Raw genomic sequence first — 23,892 nt, 5'->3', positions numbered from 1 at the left:
TTCCTCTGGCATCCGACACTCTCCTCTCCTCTCCTCTCCCCTCCTCTCCTCTCCTCCATAGTCATCACTACTCCAGTCCTGCGCTTCTCTATATCACTTTGTTTTTGTTCCTGCTTCGGCTGATCTTTGGTGAGTCACCAACCTTCGTCCAAGCCTGCGGGTGTGGGACTGTCCAGCCTACACACACACACACATACACACACACAATAATATGTCACGCAAACACTGAAGCACCAGCATATTACTCATCCTGCCTCTGCCTGGCTACAGCACGTCAAGTCATAGGAGGAAAAGTAAAAAAAAAAAAAAAAAGGCTGGTCACGCACACATCACCTACAGAGAGCAGTGTAATTGAGGAGACACTGTAGTGAGGATGAGGACGTTGCGTCACAGACTGGGACTACAGGGGACAGAGATGAAGACGTGGCCTCACAGATGAATATTAAATTTAGCAGAGCCCTTAATGAAAGATTTGTGCAGGCACTAAATTTGATTGCATCATGTTTCCAGCTTGTACACAAGATTTCTTTGATGTCTCATCTGGTTTCGACATGTACTGTGATGTATCCTGCGCAATATGTTACACATGCAATCAGCATTGTCGTTTAATTTCTGTCCTAGCACAGATAGCACAGAGGACAAATCAGCATCTCACAATACCCGCAGTCACACATGCTTCTTTGTGTACATTCATGCTAATGGTGTGATGAATGTGCTCACTTCCTCAATATGTCTGCACTGTTAGTGAAGTACATATGCCACCTCTGAGTTCTCCTCACCCGCAGGCAGTTCAACGTGGAGAGATGAGCTGAGCAGCAACAATTACTCACGCAGCCTTTTCACGGCTGCAGTGAAGATCTAACACATGTCCGCATGCCTAGACACACACACATACATTCACACACACACACACACACATGCACACACACACACATACACACACACACACACACAGCCTCTGTAAGTAATGTGGTTGCTCTTCTCGTCAGTGTGTGTCACAGCTGCAGTGGGGGCTCGACTGCCTGTCTGCCCGGTCCTAAAGCAGCCAAAGGCCAGATGGGCACAGCACGGCACTCACTGTAAGGCTGTAGGACACACTCCTGAACACACACTGGTGTGCATGCAAAGCAGGTATAACACACATGGATGCACAAAAATGAGATGCCTTATGCACACCCATTTTCTGTTTTTTGTACAGTATAATATTGTAGAGCAAGCAACATGAAGTGTAACCTATTTTTTTGTAGTGTATGTTTGTACACACCGAGTGAGAAAATGAGTCCCTTGAAGGAGTCACAAGATAAATTTGAGGGGCTGTGAGATGATTAACAAGATCAGAAGTAATTTCAATCTGCAACACATTTTTTTTCCTGGCTTTTCTGTAGTCTTTGTTTTTAGCCACGCTAGCGGCTGTCTCCAGTGATAGCAATGTTTGTTGGTCGGTCTGCCACTTTGGCCCACACTGAAATATCTCAACAACTATTGGATGTGTTGCAATGAAATTTTGTACAAACATTCATGATTCCCAGATGATGCATACTAATGACACTGGCGATCTCATGACTTTTCCTCTAGCGCAACTATCAGATGGATTCCTATGAAATTTGGTACTACAATACAATTCATGCCCCACTCAGGTTGAATTGCAATAACTGCGATGATCTGTTAACCTTTCCTCTAGCGCCATCATCAGGTAAAACTTTTAATTTGCCCAATACTTCAGGTTACCAAATACTTGCAAAAGTGGTGACATTCCCATCAGTCGCCACTGAAATTTGTGTTTAGTGCCATTTAACAAATGTTGGCATGCTATCATGCTGAACTAAGATGGTGAATATCTTAGTTTCACCATCTTTGTACCTACTTAACATCTTCATGTTAGCATTGTCATTATGAGAACATTAGCATGCAGATGTGAGCTTTTAGCTCAAAGCACGTACTGCCTGGGGACAGCGGAAACAAGCTGTGAACACAACATGGTCATATCACCTATTAAGTTGATATTTTGAACTTGTTAGCAAACAGTTGCTTATTTAAATTTTCAGTGGTTACGAAGCACCATTATCATTCATTTGGAGTCGTGTGTCTGTCGACCTGATGAATCTAAGTCCAATATTCACTCTCTGTTTTTGGTCTTTATCAACTCTTGAGGGAAATATCTGGCTGCTAAATGCCCCACTAGGTTCAGCAGCTATGGATATACAGTGGGTTTTTAAAGCTTTTTTTTACTAAAAATAGCTAGGGCTGAAAATGACACTATGAGAGCGATGAGAGGGCTGGACAGCTAAAAAAAGAGCTGAAACTCGCTATGAAGCTGTGTAAAGCCGAGAGGAGCTGCAGAGTCACTGATAATTTTCTGTGAGTTCATCACTACAGTGAGCAACACCTTCAGATTCAGTTGCTCAAAATCATTAGGATTACAATAACTATACAACATATTGCCATTTTCAGAAACAATACTCTCAAATGCACCCACTCCACTTGCTCACTGAATGTTGGCGCTGTCGCTTTTCAGGAAATGTAAACTAGGTATGTGCTTCATCCCACTGCTGTGTTTGTCTTTGTCCTCCATTCACTGAAATCTGCACCTTTCCCCTTTATGTTGTGTTTTGTTTTGAATGAGTGGGTGTCCACTAATGGGCAAAACTGCTTAAAGTTGCCTGAGGCCATCAGTTTGTTTTTTGTCTGTATGAGTGGGTGAGTTTCAGAGATATAAAACTGGCAGAAGGGTTTGGTGAGTCTTTGCTTATGGCCTTTAATCAAGGTGAGCTGTGGTTATAGATAGATAGGGTATAGAACTTAGAGCAATAACAATGTAGTAAATAAAGGTTTTGTATGGCTCATAATGTTTGTTGTTGTTGTTGTTGTTGTTTTTATTCCCAGAAGTGTTACAGCTTTATGACTTTCAAGGCTCTGATTTCTTATGTGGTTGGTCATACAGTACAGTACAGTCTGTTAAGTGTCTTTTTGTCAGTGTCGGTACCTATAAGTTCCTACTGTGACCACCGCTTCTCCTTACTAACACAGTTTTCCTCTATTTCCTGTGGTCACGACTGTAGGAGGATTTTTGAGGCAAATTAGGGAATTTACAGGGAGGTACAAGGTGGTCAGATAGTTGCTGCTTGAATTGCATCGTGCATCAAAATGTGCTGATCAGTGTTCAACTATACAATATGACTCACCTGACTAGCTGTCTTTGTGCTTGTGAATTACTGTAGTTGCTGCTTGGATGGAATTGCTGATGCATCATTTCCAAACAGTGCAAGTTTAATGTGACAAAACGAGGAGACTTTTCTCACACTACAAACTGTGGCCTCAAAAATAAGCAAAACAACTGACTCAAAAAAGTGTATTTATGTAAAGCTGACAGTTCATATCACCATCCATTCATGTGTCTTGTGTGCCAGTGACACACAAAACCAAATCAGAAAATCCAGTAAATCAAAAATATTTGTATCCACTACAGTCTATATAAGATGCACACATAATTCCAATTTTAGCTCCTCTGTCAGTTGCAGCTTTGATCAGAGAGTAAAAGGAAAGATTAAAACTGTTTTTGGTGTATATTATAGTTAGTATGTATGTTTATACTGTCATACAGGTGTGACATAGTTGCATACATTTCATTAAAAGTATTTTTTTAAAAACACTCAATGTTAAAAAGAGTTTATTTTATTTTATTTTATTTTTATTTCCCTCTTGTTAACAATTACAACAAAGTTCTTGCACGCCTGAAAGTCTTATTAACAAGTGCATAAAGGCCTCAAAAACTCCACATGCTGTCGATCACTAAATGTATTAATGACCTTTTGGTCCACAGACTTTCTTGATCTGGTAAAATTTATATAGTCAAGGAGGATATATACGGTGTTGGGGCTGCCTCACTACATGATTTTTACCCGATAAAGGTCTGAGAACTGAGGCCTTATTAATAAAATGAATACAAGTAATCTACAGTATGCAGGATTCTTTGGTTTCTTCACAATATTTCCCTCTAAAAGTGAGGTGTGGAGCAAAAGTCTCACAAACTAAGGACTAAAGTGAGGATTGTACTTACTGTACATCTTACCTTCCCAGGACTGTGGCTGTGATTGTTTTTTTTGTTTGTTTTTTATCTTATCTCAGCCCCTCACACCAGCACAGTGAAAGCAAGGGTAATACTTTCAATTTGACAAATGACTACAGAGTCCTAGAGTTGATGTAAGACCTTTTCAACCTGCACAAAACGCAGGTACGTTGCCTTCATGTTTTATGTATAGCGTATTTATCAACACCAGCCCTCTCAATACTTCACTGCAGAAACCCTTAAAAATATTCAGCCAGTAAAGCCTCAGGAACCCAGAGCGGACTTGACTTCACTGCTGACTTCAGGTATGAAGTATGGAGTCACACATGGTCATTATTACTGTGCTGTGGTGTTATTATAAAGCTGCCACATAGCACTCAGCCAAGTGACATAGTATCCTCCACCTCACATTAAAGCTTTTACATTAAGCCTCCAAAGAAAATGGTTGACATTCATGAAGGTCACTGGACTACAGAGTATTGCAATACAGCAGTTTGGGCTAAAAAAGCAACAACCATACAGTGGAAATGATCAGATTCTTTAATGAAGATTCACGTATTTACTCCTTTTTAATTTCTCACTCTACAATAAAGAGAGAGACACTGTAGCGCTCAGAGACCACACATGCACAGAGACTGCAGCACAGATAAAACCATCACAGCAGAGCTCCATTGTGTCTTTTGAGGATAGCAACGCAGACTGCAGATAGGATGAAACATGGCATAGCCTCCATTTTCACCTGGATATGACACTCCTGCACTGCCTCGGGCTCCGATTTATGCTCTGTTAAAAAGCGGCAGTGAAATGTAAAAGATGTGTGAGGATGCCTGAAGGAAGAGTCTTCCCCTCCTCGTCGGCATCCGAGCCCATTAAAGAGTAAAATGGGACTCCTAGAATGAATGGAAAGTGCCCTGTTGAAAATTGTAAATATATCTTTACATCTTTTTTGTGTTCATGGCATGAGCGTGAAAAACCAGAACTGTTTGATATGATAATGTGATCATGTTGACTGTGCTGTCATGTATTTTGTGTGTTGGATGGTAACTGACAGAATGTTTTTTCTTTCTTGTGTGAACATTTATGTTCAGTATTATGTATACAGTAAGTGTAACACTTGTGACTTGTGAAAATAATTATTTTTTTTTAAAATTCCAACACAAAATACAGTTTGAAAAAAACACAAAAGACTTTGGAAATATTAATCTAAATATCTTGTCATCATGTCCTTAAGTTGCATCCTGTAATGGCATTTCAGAGATAAAGTCCCATGTTGTTTGTTGGTATTGTTGGTCTAATTACTGTGTTATACAATATTTTCTGGCACAGCTACAGTAGCAGTAGTAGCAGTAGTAGTGGATTTTCATTGGTCATTTTGCAGTGATGTAAAACATCCTTGGTAAGAATCAGGTTATGGCATCAGTCCCTACTGTAGATATTTAAAGAGCAGGAGCTTTTTTCTAGTGACCATGAAATGAAATGCAATCCCTCAGTGTTTTGTTATTGTTTCAACCACCTGCTACAGCACATCATCACTCCCTGTCCAGTCTCAGTGGGCAACTGTAGCTCAGCTGGTAGACTGATTACTTGGCTTGATTACTTGTAGGGTTTGGAGGGTCAATCCCTGCTCATCTTTTGTGTCCTTGAGAAAAAGTCTGAATGCCAAATTGTTCCTCGTTTGCATAGGTTAAAAGAAACCCAAATAAATGTAAAGACATGTTGCTATCACTTTGTCCATGTATGGAAACATCATGTTCACTGAAAAAAAACTCAACTGCATTAGGGAGGTTGATGATACATTAACAATGTCAGAGCATCCAAGGGTGTTTTTTTAATTTTGTTTAAGATGAAATGATCTGATAATTTCCTGTACATGTGCTACATACATGGTATGTTGGAGGTACTATTCATGCAACATGATCATGTGAGTCTCCAAGTCAATATATAAGATAACAAAAATCACAGAAGTGTATCGAAGAGAAACGCTGCAGTAAACTCATCGTTTTGATCTTAGGAATTCAGTGTCGGCCAAAATAAAAAAAAAGACATTATAAAATAACTAATCAATATTTTCATATTAGCTATGGAAAAAATTACAGGTGTAATGTGACAAGAGTCACTCATGGTTGCAAACCCATGGACAGATCTGCTGTTCCTCATGAGTCTAGAGAGCATTTTAGCGTCTTTCAGCTCAGTGTTTTGGTTTTACAGCTCATAACTTTTCTGTTTGGTTCACTGTCACTGCTCTCATCAACATCATTTTCTGTTTTCAGCAAATAAGCTCTGATAAACCCACTGTGAACTGTAGACAGACAAAATTAACTAGCTGGTGAAGACAGGAGCTGCTGGAAGCAAAACAGAGCTAAAAGGAAAATGAATATTGACCTTAAATTCACCAGGTAGCAAACAACTTGTATGTTGCTTTATGTGTGCTGGATGTGTAAATAGGCAAATGTTTGCTAATGTTCACCACATCACCTTTATAATGTGATAATAAAACTGTCAGTGTTGTGTTTATATGTTGTTTTTCAGTCGTAATGTGGCCAAAAATCAATTAATGCAGCTTTAAATATACCAATCAATTGAATTATAATTTCATAAATTACTAAACGTGGCTAGATTTGTCAGCAGTTGCCAACCTTGTTAGCATCTGATTGGCTGGAGGGCGATGGGGAGGGGGTTAATGTCAGTATCTACAAAGTGAAAACATGAAATGCTTGGGAAGAAATACTGAAATAGAAATAAACTTTAGAAAAGCACATTTTAAGATTAAACTTATTAAACCTTGTTATAAGGAAATAAACTACAATAAATACAAATACTACAATTTTGTCACAGAAAATAAAAATGATTAAATAAAGTTTCATAATAATGAGTTCTGTTAAAAAATGAATTATTTTAAAACATATTCGTTTAGGCAATGCATTTATGTATTTATTCATATAGCCATATTTATTTTATGTCTTATTTATGTAATTTTGGCCCACATGAATTTCCATACAATCCCTGCTGAGGATTATGAGTTTACCCACCACCTGAAAGCAGAAGTGAGTTGAATTTATAAGTAGGCAGCTCGTTTTCTGTTTCCCCCACAGGACGTGAATGCAGCACAAAACAGCCTGAGTGTATGAGAGACAGAGAGAGAGAGAGAGAGAGAGAGAGAGAGAGAGAGAGAGAGAGAGAGAGAGAGAGAGAGAGAGAGAGAGAGAGGCAACAGCGCAGATGAGCCCCAATGAGCAGCAGCCGGGTCCTCTTTCAAACACACACACTATGCTTCATATCCCACACACACAAATGCCAGGACACTCATACACATGCAATCCAGTAACGAGAGCACCAATAGTCCGAGCTGCCTGCCGCTGCCGGTGGCAGCCCTCACCGCTTCACCGAGACACAAAGCTGGGAGCCCGACGGGAGAGGAGCTCCTGCTGCCTGTGTAGCACGAACGGAGAGGAGAGGGGAGAACTGAGGACTTCATTTTGGAGGCGGTAGATAATTCAGCAGCAGTGCTGGGAAGACGGAGGCAGAGGGGAGGGAAGGTGAGTGAATGCAGTCCAGTCCAGCTGCTGTTGCTGCCGCTGCTGCTGGAGGAGGAAGAGGAGGAGGAGGAGGAGGAGGAGGAGGAGGAAGCTCAGCGTCTGGAGAGGCTGAAGAACCAACATTATCCTGCACTGACCCAGTCAGAGCGGACGACCAGCTGTGATCAGAGCACCTCCAGGCTTGCAGATGTGGAAGGAGCGCCGCTCAAGTTCTAGTCCTGGGTGAGCCAACTTCCCATCTTCCCACACACACACACACACACACACACACACACATCTGATCTGCTGTCTGACACTTTTACACACCTCTCTGTGATCCGTTGCCTCTCAGAGAGAGATGGATTATATGTGTGTGTGTCCCTCTGCTCTGCTGCTCCTGCCTGTGTCCGTCTTCCCTTTCATCCAGTTTGCTGCGGTTCACCGAGACAGATAACCTGATGAGCGTTAGATTCACTCTATGATTATCGTGTCACTAGTTTATCCCCCCTCAGCCTCCTCACAGTGTTATGGTGCAGTCCCGGCTGATCAATTTGCTCTCTAACTCAGATGGACATGGGGTCTCATTATCTCAGGCTGGCTGTGGCTTTTTTCTATTGTCATCCTTTAAATAGGGTGCCAGTGCATCCACACAAGCACAGCCACTCTCTCTCTCTCTCTCTCTCTGTGTGTGTGTATGTGTGTGTATGTGTGTCTTTGGTTACCAGATCTCAAATAGGTTTTAATGATCTAAACATGGGGTAGAAAAGAGAAGGCAGCCTTTGATCGATCCTTGCAGTCATCTCAGTGCATGAGGCTCGGTGCCTGTCGTCGGTGTGACACATCTAAGCCTCTGCCTGTGTTTGCTCAGCCCTCTTCCAGCTCTGCTCCTACCCTCAATGTGCTGTTCTGTGAGTCGGGTGATTTTTCCTTAGAAGGTTGAATACAATTTTATTTTAATCCGTTCCTCAGCTGATAGAGTGGCTGGTTCACCGCTGTCCCGCCAGTTCTTGCACACATTACAAAAAAAAAACTGTCTTCTTATTTCTAAGACAATTAAACAATTTGCTGTGCACACAATGAAGCCCACAACCTTAATGGGCTTTTCTACCCTGATTTTCCTGAATCACAGGCAGCACTTTGAGTGTATTGATTCACGGGGTCTTCCTCTGACCCTCTTAGAGGTTTTAACTAATGTTGCTGTTTGCTGCAAATGATTGGGTTTAATGTTAAAATAACCAGTCGGGTAAAGCAGTCACAACAATCACAGCAATACAGAAATCCACATAACCGGATTACTGTCCACCTGAATTTCTCAAGTTGGTGCCCTGAAAAGCAGATAAAAATTACTTTTCAGTAGACAATTTTAACATCATCATCATCATTTTGTTGCCCGCTTGTTGTGTGCTGTGAACGAGGCAGTTGTAGGTTTGTTAACCACCTAAATTATATTTTAATGTATTATATTGCAGACTTTATTCTGTGAAAATGTCCTGCAGTCAGGTAGAATCGTGTACAAATTTCCAGTAAGTGAGTGTACATACCTCATGGGGACTCGATCTCAATCTAGTTTTTGGGCAGATGTGGCTCAGGAGGTAGAGTGGGTCGTCCACTAATTGTGGGTTTGTTGTTCAATCCTCCTCCTGTCTTCTGTTCATACAGTTACACGCACACTGTGAAGCGCTTTGTCCAATGTGTCAATGCCGTCTCGTGGGTTTCTAGCTGCTTGTCAAGAGCCACAGCGGCTGTTTTGTCAAGAGGAGAAAACCGGCATCGAAGTGAATGCAATTATACAACAACACTTAATGGTACCAGAGGTGCCACTTAGCCTTCCTCTTCGACAGATTTATGTGTCAGTAATGAAATGTCTGCTGACAGGTCTATATGGCCCTCAGAGTGCATTGTTGAATCAGGCCTGTTAGTCTTGTCCATTACTACGCCCACATTTACCTTCTCATTCTGATCTTTTCTGGTGCACATAAAGCTGTCAGCCGTGTTCAATAGTGACATTACCTCAGGTTAACACTGCCAATGCCCGGCCTCATTGTTTTCAACTCTGGAGTATTTATGAGGGCAGTAAAGCAGAGACGCATCCGCTGTCAGCAAGATGAGGGCATTGCTGCTCTCATGGAGAGGGCAGTGTGGAGCGTGGAGAGAGGGAAAGGATGGAGCAAGTGCCCCTGTGAGTGGCTGTCAGATACCTGCAGGCGCGCTGACATGTCAGCTGTCGCAGTTAAGATGTCCAGCTGGAACAATCGCGGGCCTTTGTATGCTGGCCATCCTCCCACTCACTGCTGTAATGCCATTACAGACGTTCAGATGGGGCTGTAACCTTAATGCAGAGCTTAGAGATCATCTGGGCCTTACAAATCTTTTATTTTCAAACATGATTGCTTTATTTGACATTTGTGGTGACGCTGGAGCCTGGCTGACCCCGTTACCTTAGAGCAGTGGGGCCCAAACTTTTTTTGTCCCACCACAGCCCCGTCAGATGAACTCAAGTAGAGCTGCAACAATTAGTCGAATAATTGATTAGTTGCAAACTATTACATTATTCGCCAAGTGTTTTGATAATTGATTAATTGTTTTGAGTCATTTTTTAAGAAAAAAAGTCCAAATTCTCTGATTTCAGCTTCTCAAATGTGAATACTTTCCAGTGTCTTTGGATTTCTATGATGGTAAACTTAATGTCTTTGGGCCGTGGACTGTTGGAACATAATCAACAGATTAATCGATAATGAAAATAATTGTTAGTTGCAGCCCTAAACTCAAGTATCTTGTCATCGACACCACCTGTCATGTCCCTAATGTGTGTCTGAATTGATTTTAAAGCATATTTTATATACCTATGAATGATGCAAAAGTGAATGTTACAATATGTTTTTCATACAATTGAATTGAATTTGCATGCGTACTACTTTGACTACTACTTGAGTGCTAGAAGCTGTTTATTAGAGCTGCAACGATTAGTTGATTATTTGAATAGTTGATTGACAGAAAATTAATCGGCAACCATTTTGATAGTCAATTAATCGTTTCAGTAATTTTTCTAGGAAAAAGGCAAAAATTCTCTTCTTCCAGCCTCTCAAATGTGACGATTTTCTGTTTTCCTTTATCCTAAATGATACTACATTGAATATCTTTTGGTTTTGGGCTGTTAGTCAGACAAAGTGAGCAAGTGCAAGACATCACCCTTGCCTCTGAGAAATTGTCATTTACATTTTTTCACTATTATTTAACATGTCACTAACTAAATTATTAATCAGCTAATCAAGAAGAAAAATTGGTAGATTAGTGGATAATGATTAATGAGTAATTGTTTGTTGTAGCCCTACATCTCTGCTTGCTTGATAACAACTTTAAATGCATTCTTAATCGCAACATGTGGTATTCAAGTGGTACAGCTGACTCAATATGTTTGTATTTTATCAAATTAATTGAGCTAGGCGTCAATCCCCTGGCAACTGCGGATGTTCGTCGCTGGGGTAAAAATGTCCCTGTTTGGCCTTAAACAACAATCAGCAGCATGATACTGAAAAGGCGCCTTAACAGACATCTCTAAAAGACATTTAATATTACTTAGAGAAATGAGACTCAAGCATGTTTTTACTAAGATTTAATCAGGATCTAATCTTAGAGCTTGTATTCAAAATTGTGCTGTTTGACCTTTCGAAAGTAGGCTGAGGCTTTCTCTGCAAATTAGTAATGCAGTGCAGTAATGTCGCTCTGCATGCTGCAGTTTGTCATTGAAGTTTCAGTTATTTAGATGACTCTAATGGAGCCACCAGTAACTCCGGAGCCTTTCTCTTAAGGTTTTTGAAACCAACAGGATCAAAGCCAAAGCAGTATGTCAACCCAGTACAATACAGCAGAATAATAAAAGTGCTCTGATGTCAAGGAGTCCATTTATCTTCCCTGAATGTGTTTTTACGTCTTGAAGATGATGCAACGTGCACCATTAAGAGAATATATTTGTCTATAATTTAAAAATATATTAGCTTGCATAAATATTTAGTGACAGAACCTATTTATAATACAATACACACACTGACAGAGTGCTGCAATCATACAGTGCAACCACTCATTGAAGCCACTTATGTGGATCTTGATGACTGTCTTGTAGTTTTTCAATCTATTTATTGCCTTTTGCAATGTTTTTCCTAAGTTCACTCTTTCTAGCTGTTTATTGGCTGTCAAGTCTTAGTACAACTTGCTCAATTAAGGTGATGATAGTATCAGTGTGGCTTTCCTGGACAGGCTCAGGAGGACTGAAGCCACAGATGAGAGGAGGCGACGGGGTGAGAAAAAGGGCTTTTGCTCTTTGGATGCTGCATATTTTATGTTTTCTGAGATCTCTGGATGAGAGAATGTGTGATGAGATGGCCGTGGCATTACATAAGTACCAAAAGGGAAACCGAGCAATCTCATGAGTGTAGGTAGGCAGGCGGTGCTTACACACTTAAGAGCAGTTCAAACACCGCACTCCAGCTAATGCTTCTTGCATGATGTTTGCCAAAAGCTGTTCAGGAGGTGATGATTTTCGAGTCTAAATTTTTGCGCCTTTCAATCAACACTGAATTGATCTAAAAACACGACCATTTTGACCTGTTTTCAGGGTGTCGCCAACACGATAACACATGTGTTATGGGATGAAGCGCTGGGTATTTGGGGAGTTTATATACTTGTCAGTCTCTCCGCCTCATTTCATTTTATGTATTTCCATTGCTGCTGGCAGCTTGGAAGTGCTGCGAGCGGCCAGCCATAAAACAATATTCTCTAGTATGGATTGGCCATCATGACTGAGATCACTGTAGAAAATGGAGTTCAAGGCTCCTGCTTGTGCTCTTATCAGGATGTTACTGTTCAAGACGTGAGACAAAGACGTGACTTAAGAATGAGTAATACATACTGTACATAATGTATCATTATTAGTTGACAAACTAATAAGTCAACAAAAAAAGAATGATCTTTTTTAGTTGTTATATGTCAAGAAAACATTTACTGGCAAGAGTTTCAAAAAATACTGAGATTTCCTTGCTACTCTGTGTTTCATATGTATGTTAGAAAATTAGCTAGTTCACTGAGAGATTTTAAACCGACAACAGTAGATAAGTTAATCATTAAGTGAAAATGCCAAATTTTCTCTGATTCTAGCTTATCGAACTTGAGGATTTTCCCTCTAATATTGAGCTGTGAATTAATGTTTTTGTTGGGGGCAGCAGGTTAATTAATAATGAAAATGATTGTTACTTTAGTTACTGCTCATAAATTGATAATTAATAATCCATCAGTTGAAATATATGATTTTGTATTTTGGGCTTCTGTCACTACCTTAGCCAGAATTTTAGAAACATATAGTACATAAAATCTGCTTGTATGAGAATCAGTACTCAAAATGAATAACTGTACTCTAAAAAGCCACATTCATTGATTCAACAGACTGACCTACAGGGACGAGATCATACAGTGTCATACTACTGTCCACAACTGTCCTTTTCAGTCTGATATATAAACAATATTTCTACAGCTGCCTCACTACAGTAACAATGATCATGTGGTGAACTGGGAGCTAGAGGAGGCAGATAACCAGAGTAAAGGGCATCTGTACTACAGTATCTCTATTACATGCAGCCTATTAGCCTTTGTGATCCCAGCAGCGTCATCCTCCCTACCACACCACATACACTTACAGCGCAACAACACTTGATCCATAACAAAATTGACCTCAGTCAAAGCATTGCGGCTGCATCAGCAAATCCATAGAACATGATTCAATTAGATATAACCTTACCTCTCCTCAGTACTTGAAATCGTATAAACAATGAGCGCTGAAGGGCACCTGGTTGTTTTTACCCAATAAAACTGCAAGAGCTGTTTGTGTCCTGCTCTGCTCTGATTTGAGAAATGTTTTGCTCCATCAAAAATAAGATGTTGAGATATCAGATGATTATATTTGTATGATGAATGATTATATTTTGTCAAAACAAATATTTTCAAAACTATTGCCTGAAGTATTTCTCAAAATGCTTCTTCACTTCTCTGGATGGAATACAACTTTATAGGAAATCCAATCACTGAATACCTTTTCTACTTGATATGAACCAAGCGATAGATTCCAGAGATATTATTACTTCATGCTTGAAAGGGTCTTCCAGCTCTGTTATTACCCACATTTGTAGCAGCTGAGCCATGCAGGCAGACGTGGCTTACTGTATTTTGAACCACTCTGTCAAACCGGCTGTGTCCTGTGGGTTGACTCAAGTTACATGCATCTTTCATACCATCTCTCCATGGGCCCTGCACATGAGCGAGCTCTTTAATCAGCTCTCTTCAATTAGCGCAATTATGAGCAAGATTAACACATAACATGCAGCGTGTTTTTGTTGTACTGAACAAAAGACAGAAGACTGCAGACTGAAGGCTGAGGCGTAACACACGCTCACGCACTCTTCACACATTTGTCTTTGCCTGAAACGTCTCATGCCTTAGTGGCATTTAGAAGCAACATCATGTGATTGGATTGAAATGCCTAATTAAATTCAGATGCCTGTAGCTGTACCTTCACACAGACACACAGTCTTCACGTCACCGGCTTCTCCTAATTGATTTTTACGTCCGTGATGATCAAAAAATAGCTTTTTTTTTCGTCATAGTGTCCCTTCAGTCCTAAACCTACTAATGACTTTGACTCTAATGAGAACTTTACGTGGTGTGGTCAGATGCACTTAACACCGTGCAAGCGTATTAAGCAGTGGATTAATTAATCATTCCTCAAATGGGTCCTGTCCAGCACAACGGTGTGTTTGATTTACCTAGGCTCTGAAGCATCTAGTCGGCTATTTGTAGGGTGATGATGATGCATTTAGATCAAGATTAATGTGATTAGTTGTGCAAAAATAAATACTCCTGCACACGAGATCTATGTCCATGCAAACAGCACTGATGTTTTGTTTATGGGGCTCTCTCAAGTATTGTCTGCTTCCCTCAGTCTTTCTCATTAAGAAATTGGACTTTGAACCCACTGAACCTATTTTAAATATCCCAGTGAGCCGTCGGTATAAATGAAGGTTAAAAATTCATGCCTCTTTGCATCTTCATATCAGTCCATAACCCACAATGCTCCCACCTCTCTCTCTCTCTCTCTCTCTCTCTCTCTCTCTCTCTCTCTCTCTCTCTCTCTCTCTCTCTCTCTCTCTCTATCTCTCTCTCTATCTCCCTCTATCTCTCTCTTCTCTGTGGATTGTATCGTCAGAACTGAAGCCAACTTTTATCTTCTTTTCAGCCGTTGACCATAAATCAGATAATCAGTTGATCAAATCATTTTCCTGAAGTGGAGATCAGTAGAACAGAGGGATTAGACCGAACTGCTCAGGGAGACTGCTCATTCAGTTTGTCCTTGCTTGATTTAGTTTGATTTTTTTTTTCATGGCTTCTATGTTTATTGCTTTGTGTGTTGCGTCTTTCGTTGTGTATACTTTTGCAGATTTGCATGTGTGCTTGGTTCTGGATGAAGAGAGGCATGGAACGGGAGAATAGGAGCCTGGATTTCCAGGATCCTGATTCCAAGTCAGTGATCTTCCTTATTTAAGCAAAGACCCCGCAGGATTTCAGCAGAAGAAATGTAGATTATATGCACACAAGGTCTTTTAACTGACCAAAGATTTTAAAGAATATTTCCAGAATTGCTGCTGATTTTTGATGTGGTTTTTTTGTGTGCATTTTTTCTACATTTATTTAGCACAGCATCACTGCCTGTAGTGTAATTTAGTTCCACATAACCATTTCCACATGTAATTCAGTGATTTCCTTATATGTAATAACTCATCTACATTTTTTTTCTTGTCTTGTATTGGTCACACATGGCTACTCTTGCACATAAGCATTTTTTTTTTCATTGATGCAACAAATTATTCATCCTCTGCAACACTAGGCAGACATGTAGCTACCTAAAGACTTCTGGCCAACTAGAGCTCGCTAAATGCATGCAAGACATTTTTTTTTTGATCACCCGAGGGATTACATTTTATTCCTCCATCTTAATGATGTGGAGGTTGCACTGAGGTCAGAAATGTCCTGTTGCTGTTATTGTCTTCATCAGTGTTTTTTGAGCTTGTAGCTTGAAGGTGTAAAACACTTTCTGCCAGCTGACAGAAAATAAAACACATTTCTTCATTATAGAGATGTTAATTTGAGCTGGGTTGCTATTTTCAAGTGACCTTTAGTTTGATGAAAAACAGAGGAGTTCACTCGGGATATTCAGAAACTGTAAAAATATTGGACTTGGCAGCTTCACACTGATTAAAATGATGTTGGTAATAATTATAATTCTAGACCCTGCCTTGTTAATATCCGTCCAGTGTGAACAGAGGTCAAATTAGAGAGTGTCTGAATGATACAATGTCAGTCTAATAAAGGAAATATAATGGCATATTTCTGGTTTTATACTGCAGGGCTATAATTATCATGCATTTTTGTTGTGTGTGAGTGCACGGGCTGAGCGAGAAGCGAGTGAGTCTCTCCGTGCTGCCCCAGAGAGGGGGCAATGTATTTTTAGGCGAAAGCCTTTTTCCAGCCTGTCATTAGAAAAAGGATGTCAAAGCCTAGAAGAAAAAATCTCTCTCTTGTTTTGTTTCTGCATCATTTTAACTAATAAATCTGCATCTGTATGTGTCCATGTATAACTGTGACAGATGGGTGTGATGAGATTGTGCTTAACAGACTGTGGTTGCTCTTCCTTCCTCGCCTTCTCCCCCTCGTCTTCCTCTCTCTCTCTCTCTATTTCGTCGGGAACATACCGGGTTGCCTGTCATAAGTGTTTGATCAGAAGTAGTCTGCTGAGGATCTTTTGCTTTGAACAGTCTCACAGCTGTTGCGAGTTTCTCTTTTCTGTTGTTTTGGGCTTTATAGAGGCTATACTCTGCTTGTGAAATGGCTTCGACCCATTTCTATATGTGGAAGTAGGCTGCATGCTGCCAAAGAGAAGTATAAGGGGATGTTCATCAGCATAGATAACAATCTGTAGATCTGTGTGTCTGTAAATGTCTGTGCGTCTATAAATATACATAACTATGCCACTATGTGCATACATATGTGCACAAACATGTCTGTGTGTATTTAATTCCCTCCTGTCAAATTCCTCCAGTCTGACAGGTGTCCTTTCTACTCTGTGCTGTTTGCAGCACTTTGAGGTGAAGAGGACAAGCCGCTCCTGGACATCATGGGAACATTATGAATTTATCATGGGAGACGGAGGAGTTGCAAGGAGACGGTGTTGCATGGGGCCGGCGCTTTACTCATCTCACAGGCCTGTCATTGGTTAGGGATGAATCATTCATCTTTTTTGATTTTTTTCCTTAGAAAAACATTGATCACAGAATCAGAGATCGCCTGTATGATAGTCGGCCTGTGTGACAGCACCCTGTCAGAGCCCACCTCATCTCCTTCAAAGACAACCCTGCCTGCTTTGCTTTCCCCATGTCCCTTATAGTGTACACCCATAGCTTTCTTTCAAAGAATTTCCTCTGTACCGTCCCTCTGCCTCTCGCTTTTGTCTCCCCTTGAAACATCTCATCAGAACCACTTTCTATGGATCTCTCGACTGCCTCGGTGTGGGGAAGGCAGAGTGATGTTGGAAGCATCTTCATGTCAGAGTAAATAGTTTCAAAAGAGCCCGTGAATAATTTGTATGTTAGGATGTGACTGCGGTTGTGTCTGTTTGCACGGACGAGGCTTTTTTGGTGCGGTGCAGTTGTGTTTCTGACTCCATCCAGCATGCTGTTTCATCCCAGTACATCCGATGTTGAGTTCCTGTGTGATGTCAGAACACATTTATGTTTAATGTGGAGGCTGGACCCAATTACTCCATGCCCAAGCTGTACATAGAGACTTTAAAGAGGCCCTTTGCATGCCAGATAAAAGGCCATGATGTCTGCTTAAGACTGGCGTGGGTGAAATGGCGTGGCATGGTGATCCCCTTTAAGGACATTGATTGCTCATCCTCTACACTGCCCCTGCCCTTGACATTTGTTGTTTGCTTTGGGGTAAATTTCTCCCTCTGGAGTTATTCGAGGCCCCTTGCCTTGGCTCCTGTTATTTAAGAGACTGAAAATTTGAGATGACTCCATGAAGAGCAGAGGGAGCATGAACGTCCCTCCTCTTCGGTGCTCTCTTTGTCCGTCTCTTCATCCTTCTTTTCCTTCTCTTCCTCCTGGAGGGCTTTAGGGAGAGCAGCTGAGTCACTCTCTCCACCCTCTCTTCATCCTCAATCTGCTCTCGCTCCTCCTTCCTCCACCTTCCTTCTGTTTTCTCTCACTAAGCCCTCGTCACAGGAGCTGACAACCTGTGTCATTTGCCAAGTTTCACTGTTAACTCCCTGTGTCAGCTCTGTGCCTCGGCTGAGCGTGTGTGTGTGTGTGTCACTTGTTTGCAGAAATTTAGCAGATTTTATATGTGCATATTTGTGATTTTACTGTCAGCATGCATGTCCCCTATTAGGCGTTCCTATTAGTCAGAGCAGCGCAGACAGGAGACAGCAGCAGCAGTGCACTCGGTGATGGAATCTCTCTCTCTCTCGAGTTGAGATTCACGCCAGAGAGATAAGAGAGTGTGGCTGTCAACCACCACACATCTGATGGCACACACACACACACACACACACACACACACGCACACACAACACGGCTACGGTCTATGTTTCTCTGAAGTGCCTCACTTTTGACAAATCCATTTCTAAAGCTCTCCTCCTTCCATGGCTCTGTCAGGATGTATAATCCCTCATCACCTTCTCTAAACCATCTCACATCTCTGCTTTCTGTTTTCATCCGTCATTCTGCGAAAAAAAAGAAAAAAATCTCTCTGTTCTGCTTTCGCTTCTATTTCTAATTTTATTTTGCATAGTGCCGCTGCTTTTTTGCATCTGATTCAAAGTGTTTGAAGGCTTTCTTGTTCTCTTGTTTCATGTTTCTTCTTATTTTGTTGACTCCTTTGTTTTAGTGTTCTTTTTTTTTTTACACGGTCAGCACCTTAATGTATGTTTCTCTTCTCTGCCACCTCTTTCTCTCTTCAAACTTGCTGTTGCATTAGCTAATCTCTCAGAAGACATGACACAGATACAGGATCTACTACTTCCTACTTCAGCTCTCAGCTATAAACAGGCGCTGCTTTCCAGACAAACATCCTCTCATTATTTAACCGGACAAAAAGGAAATAGAGGAGGGTGAATGAATTTTTAAAAATGAATGATTATCTGGCTCCTCAACATCACAGATTTTGCGCAGTCTTTCCTGTGAATGCGGCGCGCTGAGTGTGATATTGATGTTGTTGATGTGAAGATTAATCAACAATTAATGTAGCTGCTGTGATGTGCCGTGAGACTCTCTCGCTCTGCTTCTGTGCTGTGAGAACAGATTCTGTGCCAGCGTTGTTGCTTGAGATCCTATAATTGCCTCAGAATTCTTCCTGTAATTAACACTCTTGGATAATTACGCCAGAATCCCAGACTTCACTATTCTCACATTATTAGGCCGAGTGTGGAAGGAGGGAAAACACGCACATACACACATGTATGTGTAGACACATATAGTATATGATAGTGAGATATTGCAAGATTTGATTAACTGCTCTTTTAATTGATGTGAAGATTATAAGTTATGTACAAAATAAATTGATTTCATTTTGGTATTTGCTTGCTGTTTGTCTCACTGGTTTGTTACTTACAAATATGGTCACATTTTAGCAGAGGCTGTTTTTTTTGGCTGATGGCCGCCCCCAATTCGGAGCTTGCTATCTTGGCTGCAGCGAGATTAAAGCTGAGTGGAGGAGAGACGGGAAGTGGACCGGGCAGTGTGGCAGTTCCCAACGGCATAGGATTAGAGGGTGGGACAGTGAAGTAGGCCATATAAACAGGCTGAGCTGAAATATGGACAACAGACCATAGCATAGACAGACATGGATGGCCCAGTACATTTCATCAGCACATCATTATGCTGTAATCCCGGGGCCTGCCTCCATGTTGGCTGCATGTGTGTCAGCCAGGGATAATTATTGGTCAGGGACACTTGTGGATATTGCTAGTTTCACCTTGATGCAAGACTTTGTACACAGATGTGCTCTATTTTATCAGAAATTGTGTTTTGGTACAAGATTGCTTTGTTAATGTCAGATTTGGGATTGAAAGATAAGTGAGTGTGACAGTTACAGAAAGAGAAGATAACAATGGAGAAATTTACTTCTTCAAACCTTTTCTGCTCTGCTGTCTAAACTTCTTCTATTCTGAGGAGTGTTTTTTTCTTTTTTTGCCAGTCAAATCAGGCTTTTTGGATGACCCTGCACAATGCACGGTGAAACCAGGACGATCTAGAAATGATCCCAATCGACTGAGAACCGAAACTGAATTGCAAACACAGACCTCCTCTGATGGAGCAGCTGGCATAATCAGAAACTAGACTGAGTGACGTGAAATAGTGGTAACACAGCTTGATGATTGCTCCTTTTCCAGTGAAAATGATGAGTCTGTGCAATTCAGTCAGTGAAGATGGATGAAAATGAGAGAGGCGGAGGAGAGGTCAGGAATGGTGACCAGCATCATGTTACAGTGGAGAAGCAGCTTCAAATTTCACATCTCGGCTCATAAAGGGCTTTAATTCACGTCATGCTATTTCAGCTTCATGAGTAATTGACACAAATTGTGATTAGCATATCCGCTGACAAAGCACATGTTGCAATTAGCTCTAACAAGTACCCTGAAGGTAATTAAGGTAAGTTTTCAGTTTTCCAGTCCGTCTCCAACCACAGTGACCCTCCCACGTCCTTCACCAACTTCTCCATCGTCTCACTCATCTGCCTTCTGCTCCATCCTTTATACATCCTTCCCTCCCCCCTCTTCGCTTTCACTGTTTCCTCCTCACCTCCGGGTCAGTCTGGTGTCATAACTAGACTGTAGGTGGCCAGTCGGTTGCAGGCCCCTGACAACAAAAGTCACCCCCGCAGTGTGTGTGTTGTCACCAGACAAGCTGTGTATGTTTCAGTGTGAGGATATTCAGTGAACTTGTGTACTTGTGAGCATGTGCTTTGAAGGTGAAAAGCCTCTATAGACTCCCCTTAAGGGTCATCCATGGTGAGGCAAAAGTTTTCTTTTCCTTTCATGAACTTGTTTTAACTTTTTGAAACTCTTTTTTTTCCCTCAGTGTTGTCTATTTGATAGAGCTGAGCTGAGTGAGTGTGGTCCGTGGGCTGGCTGTCTGTCATCGAGTCTGTCATCATCAATCATCTTGAATCACCGTCCTCTAAAAACGTCAGTATCAACCTGCTGAAGGACTGAGTTCCACAAGAAGATTACATTTTCAGCTTCATGTTCATGCTTCAAATCTGATTTGAAATATGAGTGTGTTATTGATTTGTTTCTTAGAATTTGTGAAAGATGAAGCTACAGTGCAGCCAAAGTGACATTTCTTGGATATTACTGAGATAAACTCATTCTCCTCTGCTGGGTTTACAAGGATGGAAGTATATTAAGTTTCAATAGTTATCCCTCTGTCTTCATTTTGGTCAGGTGAATGAACTCAGGACAGGACTGAGCAGTTTTAGTGCCTTGTCTTCAATGTGGGTAAAAGCTTAAATGGCTCAGACTGGAGGAAAACCAGTGTTTAAAGGCTAAAAGTCTTAGCTTGGAGGCTGTCTAATTAGGCTTTTGACAGTTCTGGTTATACTTGACAGTTGCTCGGTCAGCTAATCTCCTCTTGAACATTGTGGATGGACAGCTGTTGGATGTAATATGATGTGAAATACGCAGACTCCCAACTATCTGCTCCATCTGTCCTCCCGCTTAGAACAAGTGTAGTTCTCACCTGGGACCTTCAGCAGTACAGAGGCTGATGTGCCTGATTCCATCAGTGCCTTTCAAAGATGTCTCTTCCTGGTTTGTTACACAGACAGAACTTTCTCCACCTCGCTGCTGTCAAGTGATGAATTATGAATAGATGTGAATCCAGCAGCACTGCCGGCCAGGCCTGAGGATTACTTTCAATTTGCACAGCGCTCCACTCACTCCCCTTGCTGGCTCGCTCCGCTAGTCAGACTTGTTTCTCAAGGGACCTTGAGGGCAGTATTAGATTGCTGCCTGAAACTCTAACCCCGCCAATGATGTAAAAAAGTTTGAGAAATGAATCTCTATGGATGCTCAGTGCACTGTATATAGTTACACAATGTGCACTCCTGTTGCTGCCCCTGTGTTTGACTCCTACTTTAGCGGCACACGTGGATAACATTTCTCACTTTCTTTCTGGAAGGAAGGGGGAGACGCAGTGTGTGCGTGACCCCTCTCAGATATATGTTGACTTCAGATAACTGGTCATAATAGGCCTGGTTGATGAGCAGGCAGCAGGCAGTGAAAGGGAAGTAGAAAGGACAGGGACCCTTTTAATGAAGCCAATGAGAAGGACATGAAGAGCCTGCGGGCTTCAAGACGGATTAGAGCAGGCTCCGGCAGATTTAGGCTTATGATGCTTCCACAAGTCTCTCAACCTTGATTGTCTGAAAAGGACAAAGAAAGTGTCAGAGTCAGAATACACAATGTGTCTTTCACAGTGTGTGTGATATAGAGCACTCTAGATATTTATACCTCGGTCTTTAGATGCTTTCTATCCAGAGATGTTGGTAAACAAAAAGATATTCTAAAGGTCAGTGTTCCCAAGACACTAACCTTTAAAGATACAACTCACATACATCCCTCTGCATATTTAAGACAGTGTGTGTTTGTGTGAATATGCATTCCTGTCTATCTGTTTATGTATCTCTGTGCAGTCATCCGTTTGCGTGTGTGTCGACTGGAACACATAAATGTGTGTCCGTGTGTGTGTGTGTTTGTGTGATGATGTGAAGTGCAAAGAAATATAAGCGTGTGATGTGTGACGTTGGCCTAATATGCCCCGTCTCTGCCTCTCTGGATGTGGCAGTGAGTGTGAGAGCGATGGAGAGTCGAGCCAATTGGCATGGAAGAGCTGGGGTTGAAGTGATGGCTGGTGACATGGCAGACAGGCCAGCCAGGCAGGAAATAGATGCCAGCAGAGATACTGATCACAGTCACCTCCACCTTTTGATGACTTTGTCTTTCTGGCTCTTGTCTCTGTGCCATATATCTATGTGCAAATGTGATACAAAGAAACAGCTGTAGTTGTGAATTTATGGGATCACATTCACCCGGTTATATTCAGGACTCCTCTGTGTTTATGAAATTGGCTGCTAACATAGCAGCTAGTCGAATGAAAAGTAAAAATGATTCTTATTAACCTTTTGACCTGAGGTTGTATTCATGAGTAGATGGAAAATAATTTCCCCAAGTCATTTGAGACTGGAGTCCACTTCTTGATTTATCACTTCTTACCTATTATTATATGGTATAACTATGCTGAAATTACCCAATATTTGCTTCGATTAGTCATAAGCATTAAGATGATGAGTAGTCATTGTTTGTACCAATTTCTAACAGTGGGGGTGGAATTAATAGGGATTGAGGAAAAACACCAGCAAAACTTTCTGTGTTATATTGGCCCCTGCTCTCTATTTCAACAGCATAATGGAAATTGAAGCGAGCATTGTACAGTAATAGGCTGAACAGGTGCCATGGATACAGAAGCAATCATGGCAGACGAGTTGACAACCAGCTATTTACTCAAAAGTTATAGAGAGTCACGAAGTAATGGATGATCCCGAGTCATTACATTCAGTATTTGATCAGGGTGCTTTCAAGGACACAAATCTCATTGTTAAATGGCCCATGTTGCTTTCAAAACTGGATTGTTTTATCATTGATTGCCAGACACGATCAGGGCAGTGACCAAACAAATACTATTTTATATTCCTTCTAAAAACAGTCCCCAAAGATTTGGACAAGGTCAAATTAACATTTTGATCTGTTCACTGAGCACAAATAATCCGTCCTTCTCCCAATTCCCCCAATTATGTCCTATCTTTCCTGGTGGTCTGTCACTTCTCATCCCTACTGAAGTCGTGTAAGTAGCCTGAGAGGCTGCCTGGGGAGAGAGGGAGGGGAGAGTGCTGGATGACTGACACACTCTGATCAGGGGGGCTTAAAGAGAGGATGGCCATTTAATAGGCTAGCTGCCAGTGGCAGCATGTCCACATGGCAAGCTGACTGAAAAGACAGACGGCTGACTGACTGGTGGCTCCACTGTGACACCCATGTTGCCATGTTCGTAAGCAAAGGACAGAGAAGCCACAAGTGCTCCAAACGCCTCCATGTTGCCATCAATTTATTTATTTTTTCCAAAATTATATGACTGTCATTTAAGGAAGATG

General features: G+C 41.3%; 1 protein-coding gene across 2 annotated transcripts in view; it reads left to right on the top strand.

Moving 5' to 3' along the window:
• The first annotated feature begins 7,277 nt into the window (after positions 1 to 7,277).
• lingo3a (leucine rich repeat and Ig domain containing 3a) overlaps positions 7,278 to 23,892 on the top strand; it is a 32,980-nt gene continuing 16,365 nt past the window's right edge. Inside the window, exons 1-2 of one of the 2 annotated variants that reach the window (XM_042415612.1) lie at positions 7,278 to 7,824; positions 15,062 to 15,144. The gene's annotated coding sequence lies outside the window, so the exon portion shown is untranslated. The remainder of the gene's footprint in view (positions 7,825 to 15,061; positions 15,145 to 23,892) is intronic. The other variant, XM_042415611.1, reaches the window with a different exon arrangement.

Source organism: Thunnus maccoyii, chromosome 7 (genome assembly GCF_910596095.1).
Source record: "Thunnus maccoyii chromosome 7, fThuMac1.1, whole genome shotgun sequence".
Lineage (NCBI taxonomy): Eukaryota > Metazoa > Chordata > Actinopteri > Scombriformes > Scombridae > Thunnus > Thunnus maccoyii.
The sequence above is the reverse complement of the archived record's forward strand: the minus strand, read 5'-3'. Positions and strand labels throughout refer to the sequence as shown.